At 34.8% G+C, this 23,817-nt stretch overlaps 1 long non-coding RNA gene across 1 annotated transcript in view; it reads left to right on the plus strand.

Annotated features, from left to right (window-relative positions):
- The window catches only part of LOC309664989, a 186,271-nt gene extending 167,292 nt beyond the window's left edge, over window positions 1-18,979 (plus strand). The window contains exon 3 of the long non-coding RNA XR_014266125.1: window positions 6,681-18,979. This is a non-coding gene — a long non-coding RNA (uncharacterized lncRNA). The remainder of the gene's footprint in view (window positions 1-6,680) is intronic.
- The last annotated feature ends 4,838 nt before the right edge of the window (window positions 18,980-23,817 follow it).

Here is a 23,817-nt window from a genome sequence, read left to right on the forward strand (position 1 = left end):
GTAAAAAAAAAAACTAGTAATTAACCTAAAATGGTGTGTCAACTTAAATTTTCAAGATAAATATTATAAAAGCTATCTTCAGGCTCGTAATTTTCAGCCTACTAATGTTTACTTTGCATTCTGTAATCTCCATTAGAATATAGGTACATCTATAAAAGACAGATATATATCCAGATATATCCTATTATTCCATGAAATCTTGTATTAAGGCCAGACACAGAATAATTCATAAAATGATAGCAAGAGAAAAAAAAGGATTTTTAGGCAGCTGGAGTGAGAAGAAAAATTAGAAAGAAAATGTTCTCTACTGGGAACTATTTTAAGTAAAGAATCTGGGGCAAAATTTTACATAGCTTCTTCTTTCTAAATGAGAGAATTGATTCTTATCCCCACAAATTCAATAGTGAGCTCACATGAGTTCCACATAAAGGATTTCAACATAAAGGAAGCCATACAGTGTAGTGAGAAGTAAATTAGTTTGTGTTGCTTACCTTTATTTAGTTACATATCTTGATATTTTCTGATAATTGCACATGGATTATACTAGTTATCTAGCCTGATACAAAACCAACTCAAATAAATAGAACTCAATATTACTTAATACTTTCTGTATTCAATGCTCTGTAGATAGTCATTGAAAAGAAAAACACCTAACAGGTAATCATAAATTGGCACATAGTAGACCTGCAAAAAGAGTTAACAAATTTATATATTGTTTAATTAATGTAATAGGGAAGATGAGACAGATGTCCAAATAGATAAAATGTTAGTCAATATATTATATCTATACTGGAGATATGGGAAGTATTAATGGAGCTCCAAGCAGGAGAGATTATATGCTTTCAGGGGAGAGGAATATATGAGAAATAGGAAAAAAAAATATTTTCGAGGGGGATTTGACATAGGCTTTAAAGTTTAGGGACAATGCTAGCAGTTAAATGTGGGAAATAAGGGGAAGGAGGATTTAAGATGGTGGTGTAGGAAGATCCTGAACGCACCTCCTCCCACAGACACAACAAGTCTACAACAACATATGGAATAATTCCCTCCAAAAAGGACCTGAAAACTGAATGAACAGAACCTCCAAAACAAAGGATAAAAGAATAGCACTGAGATGGGTAGGATATGGGCTTGCCAAGGAAAAACCCACACCCCTGCTGTGGCCATCCACAGTCAGGAGGGATCACAAAGGTATGGATCTTTTCCCTGAGGAGCAAGGGATTTGAACTCCACATCAGGCACCCCACTCCCTAGATCCTGCACAGGAGAGATGAGCTCCCAAGACAACTGACTTTGAAAAACCAATGGGTAATATGCCCAGGAAAACTGTAGAGCTGCAGGGAAGAGAAAACCCTCTCTTAAAGGGCTCATGAGCAGACTCTCACAAGCCAAAAACCAGCACAGAAACCTCTGATTGAAAAATGCATGGACGATAGGTGAAAAGAGCCTACTAATCTTGAGGCATCTGCCAGAGAGGCAGAAAACAATTGAGACACTCCTTGGGGACTGAGTCACTGGCAGGTGCTATTTATGCAATCTCAGGCTACCTTACTCATACTGGCATAGGAGGGGACTATTTTGGAATTCTCTGCTTTTGGCACCAGTGGGCATACCCTGCTGAGAGAGCCCCCACCGCTGTACTTTAGCTGAGCCTCCCAGCTGGCCCAGTGATAGCCCTGCCCAACAGTACCCCATGGCAGCCCCCACCAGGTCCTATAGCCAGCCCAGGGCCCAACCCTCCCCACAGGTGCCTCACAGCAGCTGCAGCTCCACCACAACAGAAGGGCACAAGCAACTCACATAGGGGACACCTCTTGAGTGCCTGGCTCTGGTAGCCAGGCAGATTGTACTCCTGAGCCCCACAGTTTGTCCCCTAAATAAGGCCACTTCTTCAAGACTGGGAGAGATAGGTGATATACTTAATACATGGAAACAAAAGCAGAGAATTAGGCAAAATGAGGAGACAAAGGAATATGTTCCAACTGAAAGAACAAGACAAAACTTCAGAAAAAGAACTAAACAAAATGGAGATAAGCAATCTACCTGACATAGAGTTTGCAGTAACAGTCATAAAGATGCTCACCAAATTCAGGAGAGGAATGGATGAACACAGTGAGATTTTCAATAAAGAGACAGAAAATGTGAGAAAGTACCAAACAGAAGTTATAACTGAACTGAAAAATAAAATGCTGGAGGGGTTCAACAGCAGACTGGATGAGGTAGAAGAATGAATCAGTGATCTGGAAGACAAAACAATGGAACTCACCCAAACAGAACAGAAAAATGAAAAAAGAATTTAAAAAGGGGAAGATCCTTAAGGGACTTTTGGGACAACATCCACAGAATGAGACTTGCACTATAGGGGTCCCCAAAGGAGAAGAAGGAGAGAAAAGGCCAGAAAAATTGTTTGAAGAAATAGTAGCTGAAAATTTCCCTAATCTGGGGAAGAAAATAGACATCTAGGTACAGGAAGACCAGAAAGTTCCAAATAAAATGAACCCAAAGAGACACACCCTAAGACATATTATAATTAAAATGATAAAATGGCTTCATTGGTGAATTCTCCAAAACATTCAGAAAAGAGCTAATACCTATCTTTCTCAAACTCTTCCAAAAAATTGAAGAAGGAAACCTTCCAAACACATTTTATGAAACCAACTTTACCCTGATTAAAACAAAAATAGACAAGGACACCACACACACACACACACACACACACACACACACACACACACACACACACAAATTACAGACCAATATCCTTGATGAATATAGATGCAAAATCCTCAACAAAATATTAGCAAACCAAATTTAACAAAACACTGAAAGGATTATACACGACAATCGAATGGGATTTATTGCAGGGGTGCAACGATGGGTCAACATCTGCATATCAATCAATATGTTACATTAACACAATGAAGTACAAAAATCATATGATATTTTAATAGATGCAGAAAAAGCATTTGACAAAATTCAACATCCATTTATGATAAAAACTCTCAACAAAGTGGGTATAGAGGAAACATACCTCAACATAATAACAAACCACAGCTAACATCATACTCAACAGTGAAAAGCTGGAATTTTTTAGTCTAAGATCAGGAACAAGACAAGGATGACCACTATTGCCACTTTTATTCAACATAGTATTGGAAGTCCTACCAACAGAAATTAGGCAAGAAAAGAAACAAAAGGCATCCAAATTGGAAAAGAAGTAAAACTGTCACTATTTGCAGATGACATGATACTATATATAAAGAAACATAAAGACTCCACCACAAAACTGTTAGTACTAATAAATGAATTCAGTAAAGTTCCTGGATACAAAATCAATATACAGAAATCTGTGACATTTCTATACACTAATAACAAACCACCAGAATTAAGAAAACATTCCCATTTATAATTGCATTATAAAGAATAATATGCCTAGGAATGAACTTAATCAAGGAGGTGAAAGACCTGTGCACTGAAAATTATAAGATATTGATGAAAGAAACTGAAGAAGACACAAATAAATGGAGAGCTATTCCATGTTTATGGATTGGAAAAATTAATATTGTTAAAATGTCCATCCTACCCAATGCAATCTACAGAATCAGTGCAATTCCTATCAAAATTCCAATGGCATATTTCACAGAGCTAGAACAAATGATTCTAAAATTTGTGTGGAATCACAAAATATCCTGAATAGCCAAAACATTCTTGAGAAAGAACAAAGCTGGAGGTATCATGCTCCCTGATTTCATGCTGTACTACCAAGCTACAGTAATCAACATAGTATGGTACTGGAACAAAAACAGACACACAGATCAATGGAAAAGACTAGAGATCCTAGAAATAACCTAACATGTACATAGATAATTAAATTAAAACAAATGAGCAAAGAATATACAATGAATAAAAGATAGTCTCTTCAATAAATGGTGCTGGGAAAACTAGATAGCCACATGAGGAAAAAAAAAAAAAAAAAGAAAGAAACTAGACTCCTATCTTACACCATACACAACAATTAACTCAAAATGGATTAGAGATTTGAACGTAAGACCTGATACCACAAAATTCCTAGATGAAATCATAGGCAATAACTTAGTTGACATCAGACCTGATGACTTTTTTGTGGCTCTGACTCCAAAGGCAAAGGAAACAAAAGCAAATGGGACTATATCAAACCAAAAAGTTTCTGCACAGAGAAGGAAACCATTATCAAAATGAAAAGGTAACCTACTGAATGGGAGAAGAAATTTGCAAATCATATGTTTGATAAGGTGTCAATATTCAAAATATATAAAGAACTCATACAACTCACAAGAAAAAAAAACAAACAAACTGGTTTTAAAAATAGGCAAAGGATCTGAACAGACATTTTCCAAAGAGGACACACAGGTGGTCAACAGGTACGTGAAAAGATGTTCAATGGCACAAATTATTAGGAAAATGCAAATCAGAACCACAATGAGATATCACCTCACACCTGTTAGAATAACTACTATTGAGAAGAAAAGAAATAGCAAATGTTGGAGAGCTTGTGGAGAAAAAGGAACCCTCATACACTGTTATTAGGACTGTAATAGTGCAGCCAGTATGAAAAACAGTATGGAGATTGTCAAAAAAGAATAGAACTACCATATGCCCCAACTATTCCACTTCTAGATATTTATCTGAAAAACACAAAAACACTAATTCAAAGAGATATATGCTCCTCTATGTTCAGTGCAGCTTTATTTATAATAACCAAGATATGGAAGCAACCTAAGTGTCCTCAACGGATCAATGGATAAACTTGTGGTCTTTATACAATGGAATACTACTCAGCCATAAAAAAGATGAAATCCTGCCATCTGTGACAACATGGATGGAACTTGAAGGTATTATGCTAAGTGAAATAAGTCAAGAAAGACAAATATTGTATGATTTCACTCATATGTGGAATCTTAAAAAACAAAATAAATAAATAAAGCAAACAAAAACAAACTCTTAGATACAGAGAACAAATTAGTGTTTACCATAGGGGAAGTGGCTTGGGGAATGGGTGAAGTGGATAATAAGGATCAACTGTATGTTGATGGATGGCAACTAGACTGGAGGTGGTGGTCACTTTCTAGTGTATACAGAGGTATAATTATGATGCTGTACACCTGAAACTTATATAATAAAAAATAATGTGGGAGATAAGTAAGAAGAAGCAAGACTATAAGTGAAAGATACTAATATGAATGTAGTTACAATAGAAGGAGGCAACAAGACTGACAGGGAGACTAGGTCTCTGTATTAGTCATCTTGGACTGCCATAGCGAAATACCACAGACTGGGTGGCTTAAATAACAAAAATTTATTTTTTCACAGTTCTGAAGGCTAGAAATGCAAGATAGAGTTTGCCACCACATTTGGTTTCTGGTGAAGCCTCTTTCCCTGGCTTGTTAATGGCTACCTTCTTCCTGTGTCCTTACATGATCTTTCCTCTGTGTGCATGTGAAGAGAGAGAGCAGCTCTGGTGTCCCTCTCTTTTCATATAAGGATACCAGTCTTATAGGATTAGGCCCCAAATGTTAGGACATCATTTAACCTTAATTACCTCCTTTAAGGTCCTCTCTATAAATACAGTCACTTTGGGCTTAGGGCTTCAACATATGAATTTAAAAGGACACAGTTCAGTTCATAACAGTCCCCAAAGTGGAAATTTTTCAATGCAGGCAGAGAATTTGGAACGTAGTTTAGTTAGAATTAGGAAGCCATTGACACAAAAATTTGGATTAAGAGATTGACATCTGAAACTTTCATACAGTTTTCCTTAAAATCAGTGGAACTTCTTGATTGCCTTCCAGTAGGCCTGGAGCCAAATATGACATAGCCTATTGTTAAGATTCAAAAGTAATGATTATGCAGATATCTATGGAGTTTCATTTGAGAACAAGGAATAAATGAATTCTAAAGGACTCTTCATTTGTGATAGCATATAAATATAAATAAACTACATTTATTTAAACTCAGCTACTCATTCCAATCAAAACATTTGGCATTATAAGATTTTTCCCAACCCGAATCTGAACTATAGTCCTACATGTCTGCACAAACTCAGAGCCTCTATAAAATACTTGAAGCCAAATAATCCATTTGAACTAGACATGTGTTTTATTTTATAATTATTATAAAAATGTGAGTATCAATCAAAAAAATAAATCAGAGTTTCTGCCTTTGCTGACTGAATACAATTTTAGGTTGGTTCTTTTACTGCTTTATAAATCATTAAAAAGCTTTTGTCATTTCATTCATTTTTGGCTAGAGAAAGTTAGACATGATTTATGGAAATTTAAAATAAGGCAGTGAGAAGTGGAAAGATAAAAACACAATGTCATTAATTCACAGCTTAAAAATTCTGTCACCAAAAGGGGAAAAATATTTTGAGAATTTTTTTCTCATAATTTCCAATATTGCCTACATAATCAATTTATCACATAATTAAATATTACCTGGCTTTATCTTTGTCAACTCAGTGCTTATGCTTTTAATTTTTACTTAATTGGGTATGTTTTCCCATCTATTACAACAGATAAGTTACAAAGACGTTTTTTAAGTCTTTTCTATCAAAGTTTGTTAAAGAAAATGCAAAAGTAATTCATACTAGCTGTGATTTTTTAAAACCCTAAAAAGAATGTTTTTATAATTTATCATTTCAGACTGAAGATTGAAGAGTAGCAAAGGATATTTTGTCATGTGTGATAGTAACGCACCTGATTTCTGAGTAAAACATGGCAATGTAAGGATATTCATTCTGTCAACTACAATGCAGAGGACTCATTTGATTCTCAGGTAAGGGAACAACATAATCTGTGCTAACCCTGGTGTATCACTTTCGGTGGGCTTCCAAAATTCAACATTACATTGAGTGGTAAAGACGTCTCATTTGAATGAAAATGGATAACAAGTTTATTGTGAAAATATATAGTTGCAGTGTTTCGTAATCTTCCTAATAATAAACAAGAACATTTGGTGAGAAGGTGTATATTAAAAATCCAGGGAAGATAATATTTTTTAAAGTTGAACTGTCTTTTTATGTTCTCTGTTTTTATACCTTTAATTTGTTTGCATAACAAGGAAAGGCTGATGATAATTCTTTATCAGGTAGAGCAGAACCTGTCATAGGAAAGTAAGTATGCCTAGCCTGAACTATATTGAAAGAGTGATGAGAATTTGCCTAGAGGCCTAGGAAGTAACTTGATTTTGTTTTGTTTTGTTTTGTTTTCTAGCCTTGGGGAATGATTCATGGGGAGAAAAGGGGAGGTGCAGAAACAGAATACGGAAACATTGACAAACTAGTGTTCATGAAAAATTAATCAGTTGATCTAAGAAAGAAATGGAAATTTTTATTTGAGCCAAATTTGAGGATTATAACCCGGGAAGAGTATCTCAGAAAGCTCTAAGAATTGTTCCACCCCTTAGAATTCAAAGCACAGTTATGTAAGTTTTTTGAGACAGAGGGCTGTACATCAAATGATGTATTATTGACAGTTTACGTAATCCAGATCTAAGTGTCATCGTGGTAGGTCATGTGACCCCTTACAAGATCAAGAAGGAATGCTATCTTTTAAGAAGCTGTCTTGTTGATGCTAGGAGAATGTTGCACTTTACGGTTGTGCAGGTATTCCTGCTGCTGGGGGAGGCTTGGGCGATGCATAATACAGATGCACAATGCACAGTGGGGGGAGAGAGGAGGCCAAAGGGCAGAGAAGAATTTTTATGTTTAAATTTTTCTTGCCTTGTCATAAAATATGAATTTTACTTCACACCAGACAATTGAAGAGAGAGTAGAAGGGATCAGGTACTGTTTTACCATCTCAGTCACTAAGACCAGTAGCCTCACCTGATTACAATTCCCGGCTCTTTTCGTCTCTATCCCAAACTTACAAATGAGAAAACAAAGGCTCAGGGAGATGAAGTTAGTTTAGTAAGATCGTTTAATTTCTGCGTGGTAAAGATGTGTTTTTCATTATAGCTTGCCAAGCATTTTTTAATCTGACATGATAGTTATATGACAAAAAGTATTTATTTTCATGAAGAAGATACTTTTACCATGTAACATTTTAACTTCTAAAAATGTATTACTTACTTTGCTCTCTGATTTTAGAACTTCTAATTTTAACTGAATATAAAAAGAAAAATAGAAAAAGAATAACCATTTAAATGGACCTGTCAAACTATTACATGAATATGTACAATGTACCATGTTTCATGCATTATATTATAATATAATGATATATAATTATGTCAGGTATGATTTATTATATTAAATAAGTTTGTCTATACAAAATGTTACCTGAAAACTGGGTCCATCTCTTGGTGGGTGTCGAGCCAAAAGACGCAACCAAGCCAAAGAGCAGGAAAAGGAAGAATTTATTACTTGCAGCAAGTAAGGAGAACACCAGGGATCTTTCCCAAAGCAGCATCTCCCCGAACTGCAAAATTTTGGAATTTTTAAGCTAAGTGTACATGCATACTTATAAAGGGGCTTGGGCATTGTATGCATGTTCATGAAGGGGCTTGAGCAGAGAAAAATTCAGCATAGAATTGGGGCAAAGGTGGACAGAGTCCAAACTTCAGTTGACTGAAGTCAGAAATGGTCATCATCATCATTCCATCTTCCACCTGGTTGGGGGTCTTAGTTCCTGCAGAACTCAAAGATGTGTATCAGATTGTTATGTATATCCCTTGAGGAGGAACTAAGAATGTTTTATCACTGAACTATTGTTTCTTAACTGCTTTTCCTTTGTTCCTGCCTTCCCTCACTTCTCTTAAGATCATTAATTACTGAGAACCGTTCAAGGGCAAGCACTGTGGCCAGGCTTAGATCACAAAATGCCTTGAGCCAAAAATGGCTTCTCTTATGTCAAGAAAGCCCATGCCTGGTCTCTTTCTCTGGGGACCCACTACCCTATCTGCTTACAATACCTCAAAGGGAGGAGGGTGAAGTTAGTAGAGTTTTAGATGCTGGATTCCTAGGGTGACCTTGAGAGAGACTGGTCAGATTGTGTAACCTAGGGAGTTGCTGGAACTATTGGAGGTCTTTATCTTTAGGCTTTACGAATCCATGTGGAATTATTGTTTATCAGTTTACCTGTGGTTTTATCTAAACTAGAAGGGTCTAAATAAACCAGTGCTAAAAGAATGAGAGTTTAGATGGTGTGTGATAAACATAATTTTCTCTGGCCCCCTTTATTTTGTGATTCAGGATACACTTTGCAACATGTGGTTTCTTTTCCAATTCTCATTTATTCTTCCACAGCCACTATGCCGGCAAATTTTCCCCTTTCTCACCACTGACAAAATTTATAACTGAGTGTAAGTCATTTAAATCCCCTTGAATCAGTGCTTTGGTTTATATAAGAAAAATCTTGGAGCTGATGTTCAACAAAGTCCTTATACTTCGGAGTTTGAAATACTGACGTCTAGAGACTAACTTTTAAGCATCTGTCCTTAAACATAAAGGAGAGGATAAATTTTGTGTCAACTCAGCTTTAACTATCATCATCTCAAATGCCACACTGGAAAAATTATATAAATGTGATTTTTAAGTATAAAAAATAGAAAATGCAAAATTCTTATTTTCCAAATATTCACTAAAAATTTAAAAAGAAATTGCAATATAAAATCATAGTAGGGCTTCCCTGGTGGCACAGTGGCTAAGAATCCACCTGCCAATGCAGGGGACATGGGTTCAAGCCATGGTCCGGGAAGATCCCACATTCCACGGAGCAACTAAGCCCATGAGCCACAACTACTGAGCCTGCGCTCTACAGCCCGCAAGCCACAACAACTGAGCCCACGTGCCACAACTACTGAAGCCCGCGTGCCTAGAGCCCGCGCTCGGCAACAAGAGAGGCCACCGCAATGAGAAGCCCGCGCACCACGATGAAGAGTAGCCCCCGCTCGCCACAACTAGAGAAAGCCCGCACGCAGCAATGAAGACCCAACTCAGCCAAAAATAAATAAATAAAATAAATTTATTTTAAAATAATAATTAAAAAAATAATAAAATCATAGTAGCTTTCAAACATGGTGAATTTGATATTAAATCTACTCATTAAATTAGAAAAACAGTTGCTATAATGAAACTATTGATTCAAATGAATATTCATCACTTTTTCAGATATCAAAAGAATCAAAGCAACCACAAATGAAATAGAAAACTGACACATTGTTTTACTAGTTGTCTTAGTCTGCTCACACTGTCATTACCATAGACTGGATAGCTTAAACAAAATTTATTTTCTCACAGTTCTGGTAGCTGGAAAGTCCAAGAACAATGTTCTGGCAGCATTCAGTTTCCAGTGAGAGCTCTCTTCCTGGCTTGCATGTGGCCACCTTCTCTCCATGTCCTTATAAGGTAGAGAGAGAGAGCTCTGGTACTGAAACCGTGCAACGCAGATTGGGACTTGAACCCACGGTCTTTTAACTGAGGTCGCATACCTGGTCTCAGAACTTAATGAAGCTCCGGTTCTTGATGTCTCATCACAGAAAGAATTCAGTGAAAGACAAAGTGATAGGTAAGAAGTGCATTTATTAGAGAGAAACACACTCCACAGACAGAGTGTGGGCCATCTCAGAAGGCGAGAGCGGCCCCAGGTTATGGGGTTGTCAGTTTTTTGGGGGGTGGGTAATTTCATAGGCTAATGAGTGGGAGGAGTATTCCAGCTATTTTGGGGAAGGGGTGGGGATTTCCAGGAATTGGGCTACCGCCCACTTTTTGACCTTTATGGTCAACCTTGGAACTGTCATGGCGCCTGTGGGTGTGTCATTTAGCTGATGTGTTACAATGAGCGTATACTGAGGCTCAAGGTCTAATGGAAATTGACTCAACCACCATCTTGGACCTATTTGGTTCTAATCAGTTTATGTCATGTCCTCGGGCTATGTTATTCTTTTAAAGGTTGTGCCCTGCCCCTTCCCTCCTGTTTCAGTATCTCTTCCTCTTCTTACAAGTCCCCCATCTCTATTGGATCGGGTCTCACTCTTATGATATTTAACCTTTATCACCTCCTCACATGCCCTGTCTCCAAATACAGTCATGTTGGGGGTTAAGACTTCAACACAGAAATTTGGAGGGGACACAGTTCAGCTGAGCACTAGTAAACCCCAAATAATTTACTTTCAATAAAACATTATATTCTGTATAAAGGATACAAACGCTTTGTTACTTTTATCTCATGAAAAAATAAATCTACATAAAATGGAGGGAATTTCATTGTCTTCACAGTGCAGCCCTTTCCCTTTCCATTGAAAAGAGGTCCTCTATGAGGAGAGTGAGAAATTCCTTGAACTGGACTGGTAAAATCTGCCTCTTCTCTGTTTCATTTCCACCTCTGACCTGTTCATAGATTATCTTGGTAGGATGCCTGATGGGGTTGGCTTTGAGTGATATGACCTTCAGCACTTCCTTAAATATGAACATAAAAAGGATCAGCTTCTAGCAGTTTAAAGTGAAGTCAAGCAAACTACCAAAAAAAAAAGACAGTTTAACTTAAAATTTTACTCAACAGTTTACTCAAAATTTCTAGTTTTTTTTTAAGACTTACCACAGCCTAATTTAAATGAACAGATTCCTGGATTGTTCACTTTCAATTAGCTAATTATTGGCTAGAAACAAGTTTTCTGGCTTTCATCCCATTTCAAATAATGTAAAAGCTCCACTATGAGAAAATATGAATGGCTTACTTAATTTCCAAAATCATTATTTCATTTATTTTATTCAATATAGTTGGGCTTATTTTGAATAAACTTAAAAATCTAGTTTATTGATTCTACATGCAGCTGTATTTTTTAAAAAACTTCGTTTATGATGTGGTTTTATTAATTTGATTTTTAGTTTTCTTGTCATAAATAGGAATTCTCTAAATACTGATATATAATCTTTCTACTTGATCCAAAATAGGTTAAAACAAAACAAAACAACAGTCATCTTTTAATTTCTACTGCTATAACAAGGGACATATTTTAATTTATGCTTTTTTTTTCTTCCTTGTAAGTAGAATTATTTCTTGTAATGTTTTAGCATGGACACGTTTCTCTCATCCATCACTTTCTTTTTCCTAATTGCGGGAGCCCATCCCAACCCCTTCCCTTTAGACAATCCTGATTAACAACTTAGTGTATGTCCATGTGTATTTTTCTCCACATTTTAATAATCTTTATAGATCATATATATTAATATACATACTCATACACACATATTCAGAGTTGGGTTTTTCATACTGCTTTTACTTTTGTTTTTCATTACCCTGAGCAATTCTGCCATATATATCTTTATGTATAAGCTCTTACAAATTGTTTTTTGTTTGTTCGTTTGCTTGTTTTTTTGCCTCTACAGAATAGCTTTCTAGGAAAGGAATAGCTTTTTAAAAATTTTAGTAGATATTATCAGATTTTCATATTACATATCAATATAGAGACTTCTGGAACAGAAGGCTAAAAAGGTAAATCACATTACAGTTCAATGAGCAATCTAAGACAGTACCTTATACCACATATCCATACCAGCATTAGGTTTTAGAGCATTTTAAAATGTTCTCGGGTTAAATCGTTGTTATATTGATTTCTATTTCCCTGGTAATTAGTGAATTTCCTTTTTCCCAAGTGTATTAGTCATTTGGATTTGCTTTTGGTACATTGTGTATTCATATCTTCTGTCCATTTTTATATTGTATGTTTTGTCTTTTTTCTTGTCAATTTGTAAAAACTCTTTGTGTATTGCTCAAACTCGTTGCCTGCTATTTGCATTGCCATTTTTCTCAGATATATCATGTGTCTATTGATCTTGCATGTTATTTTGTTTTTGCCCTACAAATGGTTTAAATTTTATTTAGCAAAACTCTGAGTTTCTAGATACTCTAGGTTTCTAATATTATACATTAACTATCTAGATTTTCTTGCAGTATTGTAAGAAAAGATTTGGCATTTATATTCAACTAGTGTTAATTTTTGTAAATAGTGTGAGACAGAGATCTGTTTTAAATTTTTTCCAGGTTGATACATTGCTGTTTCAGCACTGCTTATTAAATAAATAGCCCATACTTTTTCTCATTGAATGCATCTATACAGTTGTATTAAATTCATTATTTTGATAAGGTATTCAATATAATATAGCATCCAAAAACACAGTGTTTAAAGCTGTTTTTTCAAAAAGTATTTGTTTATTTAAGGTTGCTTGTCCTCTAATGTACTAATGCAAGTTGGTAAGTGTGAAGATGGGATTCATAAATTCTATCTCCTTGCCATATGAGTACAATTCTTCTGAATTTGATGTGTATAGTAAACAAACTTAGTATTTCTACCATGCCAGTATTTCAACCCTTGTCAACCATAAAATCATTCATTTTTGCAAGCATTTTAATTATTTTTGTCACATATATACATATATGAGGATATATATCTTTATGCATATGTGCATATTATGTAAACATACATTTTCGTATATTGGATTGGCCAAAAAGTTCATTCGGGGTTGTACATATTATGGAAAAACCCAAATGAACTTTTTGGCCAACCCAATATTTGTGTGTGTGTGTGTGTGTGTGTGTGTGTGTGTGTTTGATATACTGTGTCTCCCAAGACTAGGTACAAATGAGATTTGTGATGCTTTGACTCATATACAATGTGTACACATACTAATTCTATGGGTAAAGCAGGAAGAAAGAACATTTAGGAAGGCTGTATGTGTCATACATTAAACCTTTGAATTTAGATATTTAGATAGTCTGTGTTTGGATCTATGTTGTGCTACTTAATGAGCTGTGTGATCTTAGGCTCCTTAACTGCATTACATCTAAATTTTCTCATCTGTAAAAAAGAGGTAACAAGTATTGAATAAGTGTGCGTTAAAAATTTAATAAAATATCTGGCTTCTATTAGTTGTTCAATATATAGTATTTCCTTTTTCTCCCTTTTGTTCCAGAGTATATTCAGTATAGTAATCTATAAAATTAGAAGAGGGATATAACCCCAAATCTCTCTTCTACTTAACTCTTTCACTCTAAACAGTTGATTCTGTTTCTCTGTTTACTTGTTTTGTCCAAAGTGAGAAAGATCAAGAAATACATAGAAGGTCCGTGATTTGCTTTCATTGCTACTTTAATGCATTTATACCTTTCAGTGTCTATTTCTCTTCTTTGCTTCCTGAGTACCCAGTCTCTACTTCTTCCCACTAGCCAATGGCAGCACTTTGGACTCTGGTCAAGCCCATTCTCATTTACTCCTCTCAAATTCCTCATGTCCTAATAGCTTCCTACATGTTTTTGTATCAAAAGGTAGGTTGATATATAATTTTACACTCATTTTAAATTTTCACAATCATCCTGAGAAGTAAGTATTATTATTATATCAATGTTACAAAAGAGACTATATGACTGGTCCAAGATCACTAAACCAAAAAATAGCAAAGCCAGGATACAAACAAAGACTTTCTGATTACAAATTACATGTACTTTTTGCTGTCCCTTATTCGTATATGACTATTCAGCATATGTCTGAATTAAGATGATAATGATTAAGAATCAATTAATGCAGAATTTTCCAAAATTTAACTGATTTGAGTCAACATTTAATAGATTTATTTGGTCACAGAAATAAATGTGTGTGCATGAGTGTAAATCAATTACTTTACATCTCAACAGATACTTTTAAGATTTTACCCCTAATAAAAAAAAATTATATTTCAAAAAGAGGTCAAATAGGTTTAAATGTAGAAATATTTCAAATGCCACAAGAGAGTGAGAAACTAGAGTAAAAACTAGAGGTTAGTATTGCTATTTATGGAAGGAACACCTTTACCAGGGCCACCTATAGCTCTCAAAATGTCACTGGTCCTGGTAATTTGACATCTCAGATAGTTCCTCACTTTACGATTCCACGTACTCAAATATAAGATACTACATTTATTTTATACAGAATAGCATGCACTCTTTGGCAAAGTATCATGAAAATGCATATTTTTATTAGAGTTGCCAAATTTAGCAAATAAAAATACAGAGTGCCCAATTAAATTTAAATTTCAGAGAAACAACAAATATTATTTTTAATATAAGGATGTGCCGTGCAATATTTGGGACACACTTATAATAATGAGTATTCATTTTTTTTTATTTGAATTCAAATTTAACTGGGCATCTTATGCTTTATCTGGCAACTCCAATTTCTATATATCTATAATAATACTACAGCTAAAAAAAACTCATATTGATGTTCAAAACAATAGTAACCACTAACATCTAAACAGGATTATCACATTGCAGAAACCTATTTTTTAAATTGTGGTAAAACACACATAACATAAAATTTATCATCTTAACCATTTTTAAGTATATAGTTCTATAGTGTTAAGTATTTTCACATTGTTGTACAATCAATCTCCAGAACCCTTCTCAACTTGCAAAACTGAAATTCTTTTCCCATTGAGCAACTCACCATTCCTGCCTTCATCCAGCCCCTGTCAACCACCTGTCTACTTTCTGTCTTTTATTTGATCACTTTAGGTACCTCATATAAGTGGAATCATACAGTATTTGTCTTTTTGTGACTAGGTTATTTCACTTAGCATAGTCTTCTCAGGGTTCATCCATGTTGTATTATGTGTCAGAATTTCCTGAGTTTTTAAAGGCTGAATAATATTCCATTTTTACTTATCCATTCATCTGTCAAGGGACACATGGGTTGCTTCCACTTTTTGGCTATTGTGGACATTGCTATAGGGTTGGTGTCTTAGTCCCTTCAGGCTGCTATAACAAAATACCATAGACCCGGTAGCCTAAAAACAACAAAAATATATTTTTCACAGTTCTGGAGGTGGGAAGTCTGAGCTCAGGGTACCAGCATGATCACACGAGGGCCCTCTTCCAAGTTGCAGACTTTTCATCATGTTCTTACATGATGAAAGAAACTGGGGAGCTCTGTGAGGTCTCTTTTATCAGATCACTAATCCCATTCATGAGGATTCTACTGTCAACCCATTTATCTCCCAAAGGCCCCAGCTCCTAACACCATCACACTAGGCATTAGGATTCTAACAGGTGAATATTGGAGTGACACAAAAATTCAAACCATAGTGATTGCTTTTTTCTGAGGCTGTTCTCCTTGGCTTGTAGATGGCCATCTTCTCCCTGTGTCTTCACATGATCTTTCCTCTGAGTAGATAGGTGTCCTAATTTCCTCTTTGTTAAAAACACCAGTCATACTAGATTAGGGTCAAACTGATTTTAATTTAATTGCCACTTGAAAGACCCTATATGCAAATATAATCACATTCTAAGGTCCTGGAGGTTAGGAATTCAACATATGAATTTGGAGAAACACAACTTAGTCCATAATAGGTGGAATTGCTGGATCATATGGTAGTTATATTTTTAATTTTTTGAAGAAACTCCATGTACTTTTCATAGCAGCTGCACCATTTTTCATTCCCACCAACAGTGCACAAGGGTTCCCTTTTCTCCACATCCTTGACAACACTTGTTATATTTGGTTTTTAATAGTAGACATCCTAATGGGTGTGAGGTGGTATCTCTTTGTGGTTTTGATTTGCATTTTCCTAATGTTGAGCATCTCTTTATGCACTGGTAGGCCATGTGTATCTCCTCTTTGCAGAAATATCTAATCAAGTCCTTTGCCCATTTTTTAATTGGATTGTTTTGTTGTTGAGTTGTAGGATTTCTTTCTGTATTCCAGATATTGTTGACTCCTTATCAGATAAGTGATATGCAAATATTTTCTTTCATTCTGTAGGTTACCTTTTCACTCCACTGATTGCATCCTTTGAGGCACAAAAATTTTTACATTGATGTAATCTAATTTATCTATTTTAACTTTTGTTGCCTATGCTTTTGGTGTCATATCAAAGAAGCCATTTCAATGTCCAACGTCATGAAGTTTTTCCCCTATGTTTTCTTCTAAAAGTTTATAATTTTAGCTCTTAAATTTAGGCCTTTGAACCATTTTGAGTTAATTTTTGTATATGATGTAAGGTAAGTATCCAACTTTATTCTTTTGTATGGGAATATTCAGTTTCCCTAACACTATTTCTTGAAAAGACTTTCATTTCCCATTGAATAGTCTTGGCACTTTTATCAAAGATCATTTGACCTTATAAAGGAGAATGTATTTCTGGGCTCTCTATTCTATTCCATTGATCTGTATGTGTATCTTTACTCCAGTGCCATACTGGTTTGATTACTATAGCTTTGTAATAAGTTTTGAAATCAGGAAGTGTGAGCATTTCAACTTTGTTCTTCTTTTTTCAAGATTTGGTAGTTATTTGAGGTCCCTTGAGATTCCATTGAATTTTGGGATAGATATTTCTATTTCTGCAAAAAAAAAAAATACCATGGTATTTTGATAGAGATTGCATAAGTCTATTTTTTTGATGGATAGTTATTCTATTCTTTATTTTCCAATATACTTCCTAGAAATTAGAGTCATTTCTAATTTTATTAGTTTGGATATTATTTCTCAGTGGGAGGTAGAATGATAAAGACATTACCATGCAGCAAGAAGTAGCACTTCTGAGAAGGATAGCATAAAGAGAAAAATAAAAGACTTGGTGTACAAGTTACGAAAGTTAGGAAAAAGTGGGTATAAATGTGTATAGTCTGCTCAGGCTGCCATTACAAAATATCACAGAAGTGGTGGCTTAAACAACGGAAGTATATCTTCTCATATTTCTAGAGAGTACAGGTGCAAGATCAAGGCATCTTCAGGACTGGTTTCTGGTGAGGTCTCTCTTCCCAATTTGCGTCTTGCTGTGTCCTCACATGGCCTTTCCTCTGTGCTTAAAGAAAGAGATGGTGAGTTCACTCATGTCTCTTCTTTTCTTGTAGGGACACCAGTCCTATTGGATTAAAGCTCCATATGACCTCATTTAACCTTATGACCTCATTTAACCTTAAAGACCTTATCTTTTTTTTTTTTTAATCAGTCATCAATTTTATACACATCAGTGTATACATGTCAATCCCAATCGCCCAATTCAGCACACCACCATCCCCACCCCACCGTGGTTTTTCCCCCTTTGGTGTCCATACATTTGTTCTCTACATCTGTGGAAAGACCTTATCTTGAATTATAGTCACATTGGGTTTTAGGCTTCAACATATGAATTTGAGGGTTGGGGGAATTCAGTTCATAATAACATGGATTGGAAAATAAGGAATAAGAATTGTATGTCACTAACAGATAGTGACAGCCTCTTGTTGAATGGCCACCTGTGCTGTTTTGGACAGAACTGGCAAAATAGAGTCATAATAGATTTCCAGAGTCTAGTATTAAATTAAGAGAGTTCATACAGTGTCCAAAGTTGTGAAAAACTAACCTTTTGTGAATGAAAAGACTACCTTCACTCATTCAATGGCATTTTAAAAATTACACACAATCATTCTTTACTTTTTGAAAATAAACAAGTAGGATGAAAACATTTATATATCCAGACATTCAGTTTACATTTTGAAGAGTGGATTCTAAGGCACTGAGTAGGATTACAGTAATACTTTTCATTTCCTTCAATTTAAATAAATTTTAAATTATTTTAATTTAATTTAATAAACCTTCCTGAAAAATAAAAAACACTGAGTCTTTATTAACATTGCAGTGAAAAAATGTAAGCCAGTGTATAAATCACCTGGATGCCAGAGTGATGATTTATTTTTAAAATAAAATTGCTCTAGCTTCTCCATAATCTCTTAACTTCCAAAAAACTAAAGCAAAAGTTTAAAACAATTAGAAGAACTACTTAGAATTTTGGAGTGACACTATATATGAATGAAATTTCAAAATTCTTATTTAAACACAAATTGACATTTTTACCATGATAAAATATGAGAAGACTACATCCTAGAGAAATAACTGTCTTCTAAAATTATATCAAATAACTACACTATTTCAAGCAACACCGCATAAGTCAGAACTCTTCACAGGTTTTCAAACAGCCTTTAAAACCACCATTTTCGGGCTTCCCTGGTGGCGCAGTGGTTGAGAATCTGCCCGCCAATGCAGGGCACACGGGTTCGAGCCCTGGTCTGGGAGGATCCCACATGCCGCGGAGCGACTAGGCCCGTGAGCCACAAATACTGAGCTTGCGCGTCTGGAGCCTGTGCTCCGCAACAAGAGAGGCCGCGATAGCGAGAGGCCCGCGCACCGCGATGAAGAGTGGCCCCCGCTTGCCACAACTAGAGAAAGCCCTCGCACAGAAACGAAGACCCAACACAGCCATAAATAAAGAAATAAATAAATTAAAAAAAGAAAAAAGAAAAGAGCCTCTTATTCTAAAAAAAAAAAAAAAAAAAAACCCACCATTTTCTTCACCAAGATTATGAATTTAAAACAGTATTTACCAATTCTTTCTTAAATAATATTAAGTTCACCGTATCACAATTTATTATGTACTTATCTAATTACTTATTATATTCTTATTTATTCTTTTTAAAACATTAACAGCTTGAGTTTAAACCATTCCCAGCTATTATTTGGAAATTATGTCTGCTTGAAGTCAAGTGGTTCACTATTTGGAGTGACAATAGTTTTGCAAACTCACTGATAGTAAGTTCCAGCTTCACTACTTTTGGAAGCAAGTTAATTTCCATCTATTTCACTGCCAGAGGTAGCAAATTTTAGGCAAGGGCAGCTGACTTGCAAGTAGGACATTGTATAACAAGAGTATTAGCATAAGAAGATGGTGGATTATAGCCATAATGTGAATTAAGACCTGGGAGATGTTCCAAATCTATCACTTCCAATGCATGTGACTTTGGGGAAATAATTTAAATTAATTATCCTTGATTTTTCTTTTAACTATTAAAATGGAAATGGTGAAATAAAATTAAATAAATAAAATCAAATTTTAAAATGATGGTAATATTTTCCTATCTATTCAAAGAGATGTTGTAAGGACCAAATGGCTGTGAAAATGCCTAGAATAGAGAATTTAAAATAGAATTTATTGAAGAATGTTATATAAAAACTTTACATGTGCTTTAAAGACACATGGAGTTATAGTTCTAATTTTTGGTTAAGATAATTTTTGTTCCTAGAACAATATTTTGATATATATGAGAAGCCAGTAAGTTTCATCTGGCATGCAGAAATGATGTCTTTTTCAGTTTTGCCAAATGTTCAGTATTTGAAAATCTGATATTCCTTCATATCAATCGTCCAATGTTCAGCAATTCATCCTCAAAATTATATATATATTATATATATATAGTGGTATACTATATACCACTGGGTAAGAACGATATGGAAATGGCCAGAGTTACCACCTCCCTTTGATTTAATCTTAAATAAACATATTAGCTGCAGATAACTAGGACTACACTTTATCAGATTTTTTTTAAATAAAAATATATACCAGAAAACAGAAAAACCTGCATTCTTATCTCCCTTCTGTGACTCACCCTTCTTGTATGACTTTGGACTGCTCGTCTGACCTTTTAGATACTTGGCAAAGTCTATTCAAAAATGGGAGAATATATCATGATTCATATCTCAAAAGAAACAGTATTCTCTTAAGCTTCCTTCAAATATTAAGATGCTTAAAATCAGTATAAAACATCTGTCTAAAACGTCTACATATTTCAAAAGAAAGTTTTCTACAAATTTAATTCCTTACTTTTTGTATTAAAAAGAGGCTATATTATTGAAGAAGAGGTATTCTTGTGTTACATATTCATAAACCAAGTAATTTCTATACTGCCTGTGGGACATCAGCCATAAGGAAATACAGTATTATTAAAACATAAAGAAAATTAAAAATAAGCAAAAAGTGCATTTTAAATTAGTTTATTTGATTGCACAATACACATTAAACCTGAGAACTATCTGACAAGTAAGTTTACAAAGTGAGATTAGCTCTGTTCCAGTGACATGTAATTTTGATAAAGTAAGTGATTAAGTTCCTTATATTTAGTGGAAGGGAAACTGTTCTGAAAGTAGTAGGTGGGATCATTGTAATTCACATATAAATTATTTTGTTTATAATAAAATGCAGCTGAAGCAAGATAAGGCTGAATCAGTTACCAACATATGTTCTCGCATCTCTTGGGCAGTCATTTCTGGAGGGTGATTAGCAAACTGGAAAGTTTTAATTTGAATTGGCCAAGTTTCTAAAACTGGATCATGAACATATGTGGTCAAATGGCAGTCCCCTGAGATCAGGAATCACTTATTCCAATTTTACATTAGCTAGTATCTTAACAAAGTTGCATATTTGATCTGCAGTTTGCAGTTTTCCAGAATTATTATCAAAATGATAAGACCAGGGGAATAAGCTTACATAATTAGTATTCTGACTTTGGCATTGTAAGAAAAACAAGTTGTGGAGAAAAGCAAAAAATGGAGAGACATGATATTTTGCCTGATTTTGCCATTTCTATCTGTGTGAAAAATTTGCCCTCTCATTCTCATATGATTAATGACTAAATCTTTTTTGGGCCCTTCAGCTCCTCATTTTGTGAGCCTTGGTATCATCACCTCTGAATTGAGGAAACTCATTTTTGGATTATTGAGAAAAGCAAATGAGCTAATAAATGTTACATTCTTAGCACAGTACCTAACTCGTAATTTCTCGAAAAAGGTTAAAAATTAGTATTAATAGCAGGCACTCAATCAACATTGGTTCTCTTCAAAACCCTTATTACCTAATCCCCCAAATTTTAGTTTCTCTTCTTTACATTATATTAAATATTATATCAGCGATCAGTACATACCATGGTACTTTAATTTTGCCATGAGCCTATTATTTTAAAGAATCCCAAGAATGTATGGAGGACACCAAAATTCTATTAATTAAATGAGGAATGAACCATGAACTAAAGAAGATGAATCTATAAGATTAAAGGAACAGATGTTACACTAAAAAAAAAAAAAAAAGTCGGAAGTTGAAATAAGCTGCTTTTCAACCTTTAAAGTGGCCTTTCTTAAAAACTAGTTATTGGCTATTTTGTCCTATGTAGGTGTTTTCACACCTGAGGTCTCATAAAGGATATCTCATTTATCAAGTATAAACATAAGTGTCTGATAAGTTGTTTTTAAACCTGCTTTGATGAGGTGGACACTGGAGAGTCACACACACAAAAAAAATGTGGAATTTTTTGTCTTAGTCTATAATTGAAAAGAAAATCTGTAAGTTATACACACAACCATTTTCCCAGTTACATAGTTAAAAATGGCTGCTTTGACTCCGGCTTCAAGAAAAAAAAATCCTAAGTAGTCTTGTTGGTCATTAGTACCCTGTGCATCTCTGCTTAAAGTCCTTTTAGGGCTTTCCACCTCAGGACGCAGGATGAAAGAGTGAGCATATTCATATCTCTAACCTTCCACCAAAAGTCTTCCAGAATTACAGAAAATATACCTACCCCTCCAAGGAAAACAGCAACAACAAAACCTTATCAGTTCCATAAAGAAGAAAAGGAAAAAGCCTTGGAATAGAATATTTGAGAAAATGCCAAATAATAGGTTAGAACTAATAGACAACAGAATAGAGGCAAAGTAAATACAAAAGATGACTACACACTGCAGCATTTGATGATGCCATTAGCATCATCAGAATGAACCTATCTGAATGACAGTGTAGAGGCCTGAGATCAAGGTGAACTGATCTGCTGTGTTAACTCCAGAGCAGCCATCAGATTCTGGAGAACAAGGAGAAAACATCGGGCAGGTGACTAAATATACCTGTTGCCTCAGTTTCCAGGGAATAATTATATCTACCTCTGGCATTATGGTTAGTGTAAGTGAATTAGTAGGCATAAAGTATTTATTATTGCTGTTATTATTGTTATCTTAGATACAAGGCTTTTCCTGCTGTGTTTCTTAACTTTCTAAGTAGTTAATATTTTAGTCAGGGTAGTTATTTATTTCTATTTCATTGGAAAATGATAAGAATATAGAAATACTATTACATTTTATAAACCACCATTTACATATTAAAAGTGTATGCTATCTGCTTGAGTGATAATGTCTATTAAATACATTTTATTAATCAACATTTTCATTTTTTAGTCTAGTTTATGGGTGTTAATGCTATCACAATATGGTCTTTTTTCTTTAACTTCTATTAGAGTATAGTTGATTTACAATGTTGTGTTAGTTTCTGCTGTACAGCAAAATGAATCAGTTATACATAGACATATATACACTCTTTTTAAGATTCTCTTCCCATATAGGCCATTACAGAGTTTGAGTAGAGTTCCTCATGCTATACAGTAGGTCCTTATTAGTTATCTATTTTATATACAGTGGTGTGTATATGTCAATCCCAATCTCCCAATTTATCCCTCCCCTGCTTTTTCCCCCTGGTTACCATAAGTTTCTTTTCTATATCTGTGACTCTGTTTCTGTTTTGTAAGTTCATTTGTATCATTTTTTTAGATTCCACATGTAAGAGATATCATATGATATTTGTCTTTCTCTGTCTGACTTACTTCACTCAGTATGACAATCTCTGTGTCTATCCTTGTTACTGCAGATGGCATTATTTCATTCTTCTTTATGGCTGCATAATATTCCATTGTATATAAGTACCACATCTTCTTTATCCATTCATCTGTCAATGGACATTTAGGTTGCTTCCATGTCTTGGCTATTGTAAATACGTAGTGCTGCTATGAACATTGGGCTGCATGTATCTTTTTGAATTATAGTTTTGTCCTGGTATGTGCCCAGGAGTGGGATTGCTGGATCATATGGTAGTTCTATTTTTAGTTTTTTAAGGAACCTCCTTACTGTTCTCCATAATTGTTGTACCAGATTACATTCCCACCAACAGTGTAGGAGGGTTCCCTT

The sequence above is a fragment of the Balaenoptera physalus genome, assembly GCF_965194825.1.
Source record: "Balaenoptera physalus genome assembly, chromosome: 7".
Taxonomy (NCBI): Eukaryota; Metazoa; Chordata; class Mammalia; order Artiodactyla; family Balaenopteridae; genus Balaenoptera; species Balaenoptera physalus.